General features: G+C 42.6%; 1 long non-coding RNA gene across 1 annotated transcript; it reads left to right on the top strand.

Moving 5' to 3' along the window:
* The first annotated feature begins 1,743 nt into the window (after window positions 1-1,743).
* LOC140491225 (uncharacterized) lies at window positions 1,744-10,075 on the top strand. The gene is made up of 3 exons (XR_011963235.1): window positions 1,744-1,851; window positions 2,021-2,132; window positions 9,800-10,075. It is a non-coding gene; the product is annotated as an uncharacterized lncRNA (long non-coding RNA).
* Window positions 10,076-11,688: the final 1,613 nt, after the last annotated feature.

The following is an 11,688-nucleotide window of genomic DNA, read 5'->3' as shown; positions in this document are numbered from 1 at the left end:
AAACTGAGCGCAATACTCGGTGTGTGGTCTAAACAGTGACCGTGCAGTTGGAACAAGACCTCCCTCCTTTTATTCACTACTCCCTCCCTGAGGGGTAACATTTTCATGCAGAGGGGGTGTATGTATGGAATGAGCTGCCAGAGAAAGTGGTCCAGGCAGGTACAATTACAACATTTCAAAGACATTTGGACAGGGACATGAATAGGAAAGATTTAAAGGGATAAACAAAAATATTGAACTGTTTCCTGAACACTGAAAGTAAATGTAATCTTGAACAACTCTATTACAGTCCTTGTCCAGAATTGCATGTGAGACAATCTACTTTATTGAATTTGCCTGTGCCAAGGATGTGTTACTCTATTGGAGCAGTTGCTGTTTATGAGATAAATAACCCATTATCCTGCTACGTTTTCCAATAGTTATTCCAACTCTTCTTTTTTTTTTGACTGTAATTTGATTTTGATTTTATTGTCACATGTACTCAGTACAAAGGTACAGGAATACAGTGAGAAGTGTATAATGCACTATCTTAGGGACAAATACTTCGGCACAGAATCTTCAGAAGAAGGTATTAGATTAGATTAGATTACTGACCGTGTGGAAACAGGCCCTTCGGCCCAACAAGTCCACACCAACCCGTCGAAGCGTATACCACCCAGACCCATACTCCTACATTTACCCCTTCACCTGACACTACGGGCAATTTAGCATGGCCAATTCACTTAACCTGCACATTTTTGGATTGTGGGAGGAAACCGGAGCACCCGGAGGAAACCCACGCAGACACGGGGTGAATGCGCAAACTCCACACAGAGAGTCGCCTGAGGAGGGAATTGAGCCCAGGTCTCTGGCGCTGTGAGGCAGCAGTGCTAACCACTGTGCCACCGTGCCACCCACAAGTATGAAGAAAGAACAATGTTAAAAATTCAATACTTTTTATTTTTCAAGTAAATATACTATAACATAAAACACACGATGTAAGTTTAATAGTTACACGTTGCAGACATTCTTATTTTAAAGTGGAAAATAAAGGAATAAAGATGCAGGTTCAAACATTACAGTCTTTCTTAAGTGCTTAATCTCAGTTGGACCGCACTTCAAAGAATCACCTTGAGATCAGAGGCCCACGCTAAGGCGACAGCTGGCCAAGAGACTGCACATGCTGGGCCGAGAGATCACCACACCAGACCGAGAGATCATCAGGCTGGGCCAAGAGATCACCACACCAGGCTGGGAGATCATCACGCCGGGCTGAGAGATCATCACGCTGGGTTGAGAGATCACCACACCGGGCTGAGAAATCATCACGCTGAACCGAGAGATCATCACGCTGAGCCGAGAGATCACCACACCGGGCTGAGAGATCATCACGCTGAGCCGAGAGATCATCACGCTGGGTTGAGAGATCGCCACACCAGGCTGAGAGATCACCATACCAGGCTGGGAGATCACCATGCCAGGCTGAGAGATCACCATCCCCCAGCTGAGAGTTGACCATGCCGGGCTGAGAGATCACCAAACTGGGCTGAGAGATCATCACGCTGGCTGAGAGATTACCATGGCGGGCTGCGAGATCCCCACACCAGGCCGAGAGATCCCCACAGCCGGCCGAGAGATCACCACGTCAGGCAGAGAGATCAACACACCTGGCCAAGAGACTGCACATGCTCAGCCATTGAGAGAGCGGCACCTTGGCCCACTGAGAGATTGCTCAGCTGGGCCGAGAGACTGTCAGGCTGGGGTTGTGCACAGTCTGAGGCCAGGAGTCCCATGGCTAGGAGAAGAAAGAAGAGAGGAGAAAGATCAAAAACGGAAAAGCGAAGAAGGAAAAGAGAAAAATGAAAAGGAAAGGTGTGTGGACTGGGCTGCCGGGGGAGGTGGTGGAGGCTGGTACAATTGCAACATTTCAGGGGCTTCTGGATGGGTATTTGAGTGGGAGAGGTTTGAAGGGGTGTGGGCCAGGTGCTGGCGAATGGGACTTGATTGATTTCATCTAATCCAATTATTCTCTCTCATTTAGTTTGAAAATCCCCTTTTCAAATGAAGGAATACTCACAGGGCTCCCACCTGCAGCATATGAGACAATGCTGAAGCAAACCAATATTCTGTTCCTCCTTCATTGAGCTTGAATAGTAAGTACTACTTCGATATTCAAGTAATTCTCCTCTTTTGAACAAGGCTGAACTAATCCCACTAATTATCCCTCTAATCTGCAAGGGCACATGGCAATGCTGCAGTTGGGAATTTGCCACACAGAGGTTGACGTTCTTAAGAGACCATAAAGTGCATTAGGCCTGTATTCTATCGGCCAAGAACGCATGGGAAAGCTACGTAAAAATAAATTTTCAGGGAGTTTGTGCAAATGTTTATCAACTGTAAAGTAGTGATGGTAGGAGCCATTTTGGGAAAGCAAATATTAGCAGGAATTATAATGGTAAGGTCCTAGGGAGTGTTGCTGAACAAAGAGACCTTGGAGTGCAGGTTCTTGCACCTTGAACGTAGAGTTGCAGGTAGGATATGACAGTGAAGAAGGCGATTGGTATGCGTTCCTTTATTCATCACAGTATTGAATACAGGAGTTAGTTGCAGCTGTACAGGACATTGGTTAAGCCACTTTTGGAATATTGTGTGCAATTCTGCTCTCCTTCCTTTTAAAAGGATGTTGTGAGACTTGAAAGGGTTCAGAAAAGATTCACAAGAATGTTGCCAGGTTTGGAGGATTTGAGCTGTAGGGAGAGGTGAACAGGCTGGGGTTGTTTTCCCTGGAGCGTCGGAGGCTGTGGGATGACTATATAGAGGTTTATAGAGTCATAAGGGGCATGGAAAGGATAAATAGACAAATGGGGTGGGGGAATCCAGAATTAGACAGCATAGGTTTAGGGTAAGAGGGGAAAGATATAAAAGAGACCTAAGGGGCAACTTTTTCACACAGAGGGTGGTGCATGTATGGATTGAGCTGCTACAGGGTGTGGTGGAGGCTGATACAATTGCAACATTGAAAAAGCATCTGAATGGGTATATGAGTAGGAAAGGTTTGAGGGAAGATGGGCCGGGTGCTGGCAGATGGGGCTAGATTGGGTTGGGATATCTGAATAAGTTGGACCGAAGGGTCTGTTTCTGTGCTGTACATCTCTATGACCTGATGACCCGATGACCCGATGACTTTAAATGGGAGGAGTGGACAAGCTCGATCTCAGGTGTCTTACTCCACCTCTATCTTGGAATTGCCGCTATTTTAAAATCACTATTTTAACTGCAGTGTAAGAATAAAGTGCGCTTTGCTTCAAGCCTATCAATTTGTCCAATTGAATTGCCTCTGGAACACAATGACTTACACTTGCCTTTAGAAAATAAGAAACAACTATTCTCTCGCTAGTTATTCTTACTCTTTTTTACTTAAAGAACCTCTTTGGATGCATCCTAACCTTCTCAGCCAAGGCCATCCCATGCCCCCTTTTTGCTTTCCTGATTTCTTCTTCAGTAAAACTCTGCATCCCCTGTATACATCCAGGGATTCCCTTGGTCCCAGCCATACCTCATTCGTTTTCTGGTCAAAGCCTCAATATCTCTTGTCATTCAGGGTTCCCTATTCCTGTCAACCTTGCTTTTCACCTTCATAGGAACATAGAGACCTTGAACTCCAGCGATCTCACTTTTCAAGGCCTCCCACTTGCTGGAGGTCCCTTTACCTGCAAACAAACTACTCCAATCAACCCCTGTCAGCTCCTGCCTAATTCCATCAAAATTCACCTTTCTCCAATTTAGAACTTGAACCTGTGGACCAGTTCCTCTCCATAACTACTTTAAAATTAATAGGACTGGTCCCAAAGTGTTCCCCTACTATCACCTCCATCACCTGTCCTGCCCTATTTCCCATGAGTAGGTCGAGTTTTGTCCCTTCCTGAGTAGGATCCTCTATATGCTGCTTGAGGAAACTTTCATGAATGTATTTAACAAATTAATTTGCTCGCTTGAACCTATTCCACTCTTTCATAAGTTTATGGCTGATAAGTTTATGTTTTGAGTTCCCATCTACCCAATGTAACCTTAGATTCTTGTTATGCAAGGGAATAAATCTACCTGTGACTTAAAAATATCCATTGTCCTCACCTCTCCCACTTTCTGGGACAGACAATTCCAAACAACTGAACAAAGAATTCTCTTCATCTCTGTCCAAAAAGTGTGATCCCTCACTAATTTTATAAACATGGTCCCTAATTCTGAACTCACCCACAAGAAGAAACATCCATTCCACATTCACTGTGTCAAGATCATTAAGAGCCTTTATACAGTTTGATCAGATCACTCTTAACTCGTCTAAACTCCAGCAGAAACAAACCCAGTCTGAGCACCTAACCCGATTGCACAAGTCACTCATTCAAAGTATTCATCGAGTAAACCTCCTCTGAACTGTCTTTAATGCATTTACGTCCTCTTTCAAAATAAGGGACTGTTGAAATGAATTATACGGTCAGGGTTAAATAGACATTATTATACCATAGTAATAGAAAAACAGCAGGTTTCAATTAATGAACCTTGTACCAAGTGAACCTTATGCATCCTAGAGGTTAGTGTCAGCAAGAGTCTACAAACAGCAGTTAGTGCCATCAAGTCATTCCAGATAGGCCTTGGGGCCAGAAGAAGTTTAGAGGCAGGGAGGTGATGGTCACTGACAAGGGATGGGGCAAAACATTGACAGATTAAATGATCTCTGACTGAGTGAAGTCTAATGAATCTTGGGAAATTCAAAGAATTTGCATTAATGCATCTACAACCGAATTAACAACCTCTTTTAAGACTCTGGGATGAAGACAGAAGGTGATGAGACCTATTATCAGTTTGCTGAGTCCAGCCTCCTTAGTGACTGTAATTACATTGTGTTCATCCCTCCCTCCTACTTCCTGACTTACAGTTGGGTTGACACTGAGGAGCATATGCAGTATTCTCTCGGGAGATGCTTGCTCATGCATGGGTGAATGCGATTGGTTGAAGTGTTTCAATCATGCATCTTCTTTCCATGTCTGCTCAGTTTCACTGGATGTTGAGATTTGGAGGGATAGAGTGGGGGTGGGGGAGAAAGTCTGAGGGTGAGAGGGAGATTGTGACCTGGAGAAGAGAGAGATTGATGTCCAGTCTGATGGTGGTTGGGGCTGGTAGAGGTGGTGCGGAGAATGGTGGTGATGTTCAGATTCAGAGAGGAGGGGAGAGGGTGAGGGAGATTGGGATGATGATGCAGACAATCTGGAACTGTGCATGTGCGCAGTTCTGAGTCAGCATGCAGACACAGTTGGCCTGAAGTTTCAATGTCAGCAAAACAGATACTTACCACTATTACTGAAATGCTTTTTGTATCTTCTATAGTGAAGATAGAAGCAAAGTACTTATTCATTTAATTCGCCATTTCCTTAACATCTATGGATGAAGGATTTATGTCTGAAACATCGATTCTCCTGCTCCTTTGATGCTGTCTGACCTGATGTGCTTTTCCAGCTCTGCACTTTTTGCCACCTATCATCTACCAATAACTCAATATTCTCACTCCCTAGAGGAGTGACACTCACATTGCGCACAGGTTTTGTTTTTAAATACCCATGGAAACTCTTGCTTTGTTGTTTTTAAGATTTTGAGTTGGGTTCTGAGATTCCAATTTCCTCCTTCCAATTAACCTTTTTCTCAACCATACTTTATTTTCTAATCAATCATCTGACCTGCCACCCATCTTTGCAATATCCTCAAGTTGGATGGTTTCTTCAACTTTTCAGTCAACCACAGAAAGCGAGTCCTCCCTTTAAAGTCTCTTCTTTCAGTCAGAATATATTTCTTCTGAATATTCTGAGGTATCCTCTTAAATCTCTGCCATCACTGTGTCTACTGATCTCTCTCTGAGCCAGTTATGCCATTCACTTCAGCTGGCTTAGTTTACAAGCCCGCAGAGTGGACTTTGTTTAAGTTTGAAATACTTACCTCAAAGTCAATCTTCTTCCATTCAAATTGGATCTAAAATTGAATTATATTGTGATGGCTGCTACGTAGGAGAGCCTTTACACTGAGATTGTTTCATAAATCCTGTCACATTACACAGTATCAATAAGATGATAATAACATAACCTTCTGTCTGGTTGCTTCAGAACACGCAGCTCTAAGATACTTTCTCGAAGGTCATCAATAACCTCTCATCCCCGTTACTGCTGCCAACCTGATTTACACAGTCTTTGTGTAGATTCAAGTCAGCAATGATGATTGCCATCTCACTATCACAAGCAGCCAATATCTCTTCATGTCTAACATCAGGGGGCCTATCGATCAGCCCCTTGAGTGGCTGCTTTCCCCTAACTGTCCTCATGCTGTATTTATTTACATCAATGTGCGCTATGGATTTGTTTAAGTTGACGCGAAAGCTGCCCACGTTCAGATACAGAGCTATTATTTTGATTTGTTTTAATACAAACATATTGGACAGGCTCAAGGTCTGTCTTTATGTTGCCCATCAAAAGAAGCCAAAACCTTTTCAACAGGGCAAATGAGAGGGATTTAAATTGCATGCACATTTCCAAAACACAAACTTTCATGTCTGGAAACTGAGCTGTCTGAGTTGATGTTCCTCAGCAAACGAAGATTAAAATATCTGCTCCAAAATGGGGGTGGCAGAGCTGCTTATTGAAGCCAGTGGAGAGAAAGTAGAGTTAACATTTCAAGTCCAATTCTGCAAAAGGGTCAAAATGTTAACTCCACGGGTCTGGCAGCATTGGTACAGAGAATGCAGAGAGAAATATCCAGCAATTTCTATTTGTGCTTCAGATTTCCAACATCCACAGTTCTTTCTTTTATATTATTGAAAATAGTGACTGTCCATTTGATTATCTCCTGTTTGCAATATCTAACTTATCCAGACTGCGTCATAATCCAAACCTTTCGCACCAAATGCCAATGAGCATTCAATGGGCATTCAATACTGTCTCACATGCCACCTGACTTACTGTCTGTCTGGCCTGTTGCATTAGCCCTTGAGTAAGTCAGTTACACAGCACAGGGACAAAGAGAGTCAGTATTTCACAAGTTTACAGGTGGACAACAGACTTATTAACTGTTAGTCTCTGTCTCGTAGTGATTGGCTATTTGAACATTTTATATTGGACAAAATGCTGAGCATTCAGGTCCTTGATAATCAAATAAAATGGAAGGAACTGCAGATCCTGTAAATCAGAAACAAAAACAGAAATTGCTGGAAAAGCTCAGCAGGTCTGGCAGCATCTGTGAAGAGAAATCAGAGTTAACATTTTGAATCCAGTGACCAGAAACCAAACTTTGGTCTCAAGAATTCTGGTTGGAAATCCATTGAATGTGACAATTCTGTCCCCGACCCAGAGTTTTGATCTCTGAAACTCTCCAGAGCAATTTGATAGAATGTGACTATGACAGATTCATCGCACATAATCATGGAATTCTGTCGCTCAGCTGATACAGAGCTGCAATCTTCACAGAAGATTTTTGTCAAATCTATGTGTTTCCTGAATCACATCCTTCCTTCACATTTCAGAGGATGGCTTTGATAAATAAACGAAGATTGGATAATGCAGATTGCTGAGCTGGTACAAGGATGAGCTGGTCATTCTGCCTTGAGTGTATCCGGATCATTGGGAAAAGGAGCTGTATATTCAGGCCTGACTCTATTGTGTCAATGCATTTCAATGGGGTTAATTGTGTCTGTTTGGGGGCAAAAGCTGGATGGTTGAGGTTGAATTGCAGAGTCCAGTTAGTGGGAGTAATTAGAATGTGTGGGTGGTGGTGTTTTCTGATCAGTTCTGGGTTGGAGGATGGTTCTAACAATCAAGGTGTTTGACAGGTCAGATAAGGGGAGGGTAAGGGATGGGGTTGAAATCGGATGATCCATGATGTATGTTTGTAGTTTCAGCTGACAGTGTTCGGAGGGTCTGGAGGTTTGTGGGGCTGGATCTGGAGGTTAGCTTACTCACTCAGTCACTGAGTATTCAGAAGGTAATGTGTGGGCTTGGATAGGAACAGAATGATAGATGGGAAAGATACTCAGTGTGTGTGATGATGCTATCAATAGTTTAGTTACCCAAGAGGTGGTTGAAGCCTAGATTTAGCAATCAGCTGCCAGGAAACTAACGAGGACTTTGCAATGTCTGTGACTGAAACTCAGCACAGAAGGCGGAGGATTGCTTTGAAATGTCTAAATAAACCAAGGTTAGATATCACAGGCTGGGGAGCTGGTACACAGGGGAGCTGGGAGTTAAGCCTTGGGTGTTCTTGATGGTCAGGGAGAGGGGCCGACAGAGGGTCATGGGAATTTGAAACATGCGAGTCATATTATCAGGATTTCCGTATGTATCTTACTTACATATCTAATGTTTCGTGATCCAGGGACCATGATAGTTCCAAAATATCCCATATCACTTCCATCTGTGTTTCAAATGTCAGCACAGAGAAAATATTCACTGTCCTGTGTCCTCAGGAAGATTTTATTGCTCACTGTACAAAGTATTTATTGTTGAAATAAAACAAATTCTAGAAACAGGTGCATTGTTCATTGCAGTTTTATTATGTTCAGAGGGAAGGGCAGACTAAACTCAATGATGAAACATTCTTGCAATCAATTTATTTTGTTTGTTTGCCTTGTTCTAAGCCAATGGAAATGCATTATTTTCAATTGTAGCTTGATTTGTCTTGGTAGCTGGGCTTTAATTGCAAAACCCTCATATTAATTCCCACAATTTACACAGGCTTTAACTGCTTAAACTGTAGCCAATTGAGTAGGATCTGGCCCTGGTACAAAACTTGAACATGAACATCAGTCCTGAGCCACCAGAACGGAACTAGTGGGAGGTTCTGTCATTCAGAGGAGACCTTAAATTGTCAAGAAAACTGAACATTGAACTCAAAATGTTAACTCTGTCTGTTTGTCTGTCTCTCTTTCCACAGACACTGCAAACTTGCTGCATTCCCTCAGCACTTACTCTTTTTCCTTGTTTTAAATTGTCTCCCACCTGCACTCTCAAATATCTTTATTGATTAATGTATCAGCCATGGATTACTTGCGAACAGTGTTCCCTAAGACACAGATATGAACGGCTTTATCTTCAGATCTGACTAAAGGCATAAACTGTGGATGTTGGAAATCAAAACAAACATCGAAAATGCTGGAGAAACTCAGCAAGTCTGACAGCACCCGTGGAAAGAGAAACAGAGTTCTGAGGAACAGTCACACTAGACTCAGTGTTAACTCTGTTTCTCTTGCCACAGATGTTACCAGAGCCTCTGAATTTCTCAGGCATGTTTTGAATTTGGTTCTTTCAGATCTCCAGTTCCATCTGCAGTTCTTTGTTTTCCTTTCTATTTGCAATATATTATAAAATATTTCAAAACACAAAATAAAGTCCCATTTCCTATTCAAAAAACTGCAGTCATTCCAAAAACAAAAAAACTCAGCAGGTCTGGCAGCATCTGTGGAGAGTAATCAGGAGTTAATGTTTTGGGTCCAGTGATCCTTGCTCAGAACAAAATCTGTCAATGAATTTTCTTACAAACTAGCACAATATAACAAATAACCATTAATATTCCAGGAGGCACATTCCACCTTTAACTCATGGTTCCAGAAAGACATACCTAGATAATTATTAATTCCTTTCAAATAATTAGGACAAAACATATTTGTCATTAGTTCAAAATCCCATACATTTTACACACACATATATTTTATATCGAGTCTTTTGTCGCATCTCCCAGTTGAGGCGACCGGCAAATGCATTCAAGCTGTCACTGATGCCTCTTTCTCCAGATTAGACTTGTTTATATCATTCACCCATAACAAGGAGAGCCAAGCAACCTGGACAGTGGGATTCTCTGCCATCACTACCTTCCCTCAGCTAGGGTGCCATAGCCTGTACCCATGTTGCTTTCAGACTGCCCTATCATCAACCTGCAAGAGCTGGAGAGTGGAAAGGTTTTGTCACTTCAACAATGTTTAACTTATATGGAACCATCGATGCCAGAGTTTGAAGGATTGTTTCAGACCGTCTTGGAGCTGCCATGATGTTGATGTAGAAGACAAGTCCCGAGATACTGCCTCCTTCCAAAGACCTTGGGCCACAGAAGAAGAGCTGCAGGGAATTAAATGAAAAATTCTCTAAATTTGGTTCATAACATGTTTCTTTTCTTATTCTTTCCTGGGATGTGGCTTTTTTGGTAAGGCTGCCATTTGTTTTCGATCCATTATTACCTTTGAACTGAGTGTCTTACTTGACTATTTCAGATGTCAGTTAAGAGCCAACGTAATTGCCATGGATCTGGAATTTCACTAATAAACCTGTAATCTGAGAATCGACAATGGTTATATGGTTAATTTTTAAATCCAGATTTTATTGAATTCATATTTCACCATCAGCTATGATAGTATTCAACACCATGATTTCCAGAACAGTGGGTTAGTGCTCAGGATGATCCCATGACAATAATGCCATAAGAAACAGGAACAGGAGTAGGCCCTTAAGCTCTTGATCCTGCTCCACCATTCAATAGGATCGTGACTGATCCAACATTCCTCACTTTCACCTTCCCTGGAAACCTTGATTCCCTGACTGATCAAGAATCTATCCATCTCAGCCTTAAATATACACAAGGACTCTGCCCCCACAGGGGGCACTGTGACAAGGACTTCCAAAGACACAAAGAGAAGAAATTCTTCCTCGTTTCAGTCTTAAACTGACACCCCTTGATTCTGAGACCATGCTTTCTGGTCCTAGACTCCCCCATGACGAGAAACCTCCTCTCAGCATTTTCCCTGTAAAACCCCTTAAGAATCTCATATTTTTCAGTTAGATCTTCTAAGTTCCAGTGAGTAGAGTCCCAACCTGTTTAGCATTTGCTATTTAGACAATGCCTGCTCTCTGGGGATTAGCCTAGTAGACCTTCTCTCAACTGCCTCCAATGAAATTTCCCCAAACAAAGGGACCAAAACTGCCCACATTACTTGAGACTAATAGAAGTTTATAAAAGAATGATGGGTATTGATAGAGTTAATGCTAGTTGCCTTTTCCCAAGGGTGGGCATTTCAAGACTAGGGGGCATATTTTGAAAGTGAGAGGAAAGAGATTTTAAAAAGATGAGGAACTTTCTTTATGCATTGGGTGGTTCGCATGTGGAATGAACTTCCTCAGAAAAGGGAGGATGTGGGTACAATTATAAGGTTTAAAAGACATTTGGATAAGTACATGAGTGGGAAAGGGTTGGAGGGCAATGGGCCAGGAGCGGGCAGGTGGAACTACTTTAGTTTGGGATAATGTTCGGCAAGGCTTTGTTGGACCGGACGGTCTGTTTCCGTGTTGTATGCCTCTATGTGGTCTCACCAGTACCTTTGTCAGTTGCAGTAAGTCTTCCCTCCTCTTACACTCCAATCTCCTTGAAATAAGGGTCTATGAATGTTATCAAGGTGCTAGTGCATCCCTGAGGCAAAATGAAGATACAACACTGCCCATGCTTCCACCAGGGCCATAGTTGAACAATCAGAACTCAACCACTTCAAGATAAGTTGGAAGCTCCAGTGGGGCATTGCAGTATAGATCAGAAATGGTGTACTATGCCTTTCTCAAGTGCAGTTGACAAACAGAGTGTGGACTGTCGGCAGAGGAAATAGGGGATCAGCAGTAATCTTCTGAGAGTGAAGATGAA

The sequence above is a fragment of the Chiloscyllium punctatum genome, chromosome 19 (genome assembly GCF_047496795.1).
Source record: "Chiloscyllium punctatum isolate Juve2018m chromosome 19, sChiPun1.3, whole genome shotgun sequence".
Lineage (NCBI taxonomy): Eukaryota > Metazoa > Chordata > Chondrichthyes > Orectolobiformes > Hemiscylliidae > Chiloscyllium > Chiloscyllium punctatum.
The sequence above is the reverse complement of the archived record's forward strand: the minus strand, read 5'-3'. Positions and strand labels throughout refer to the sequence as shown.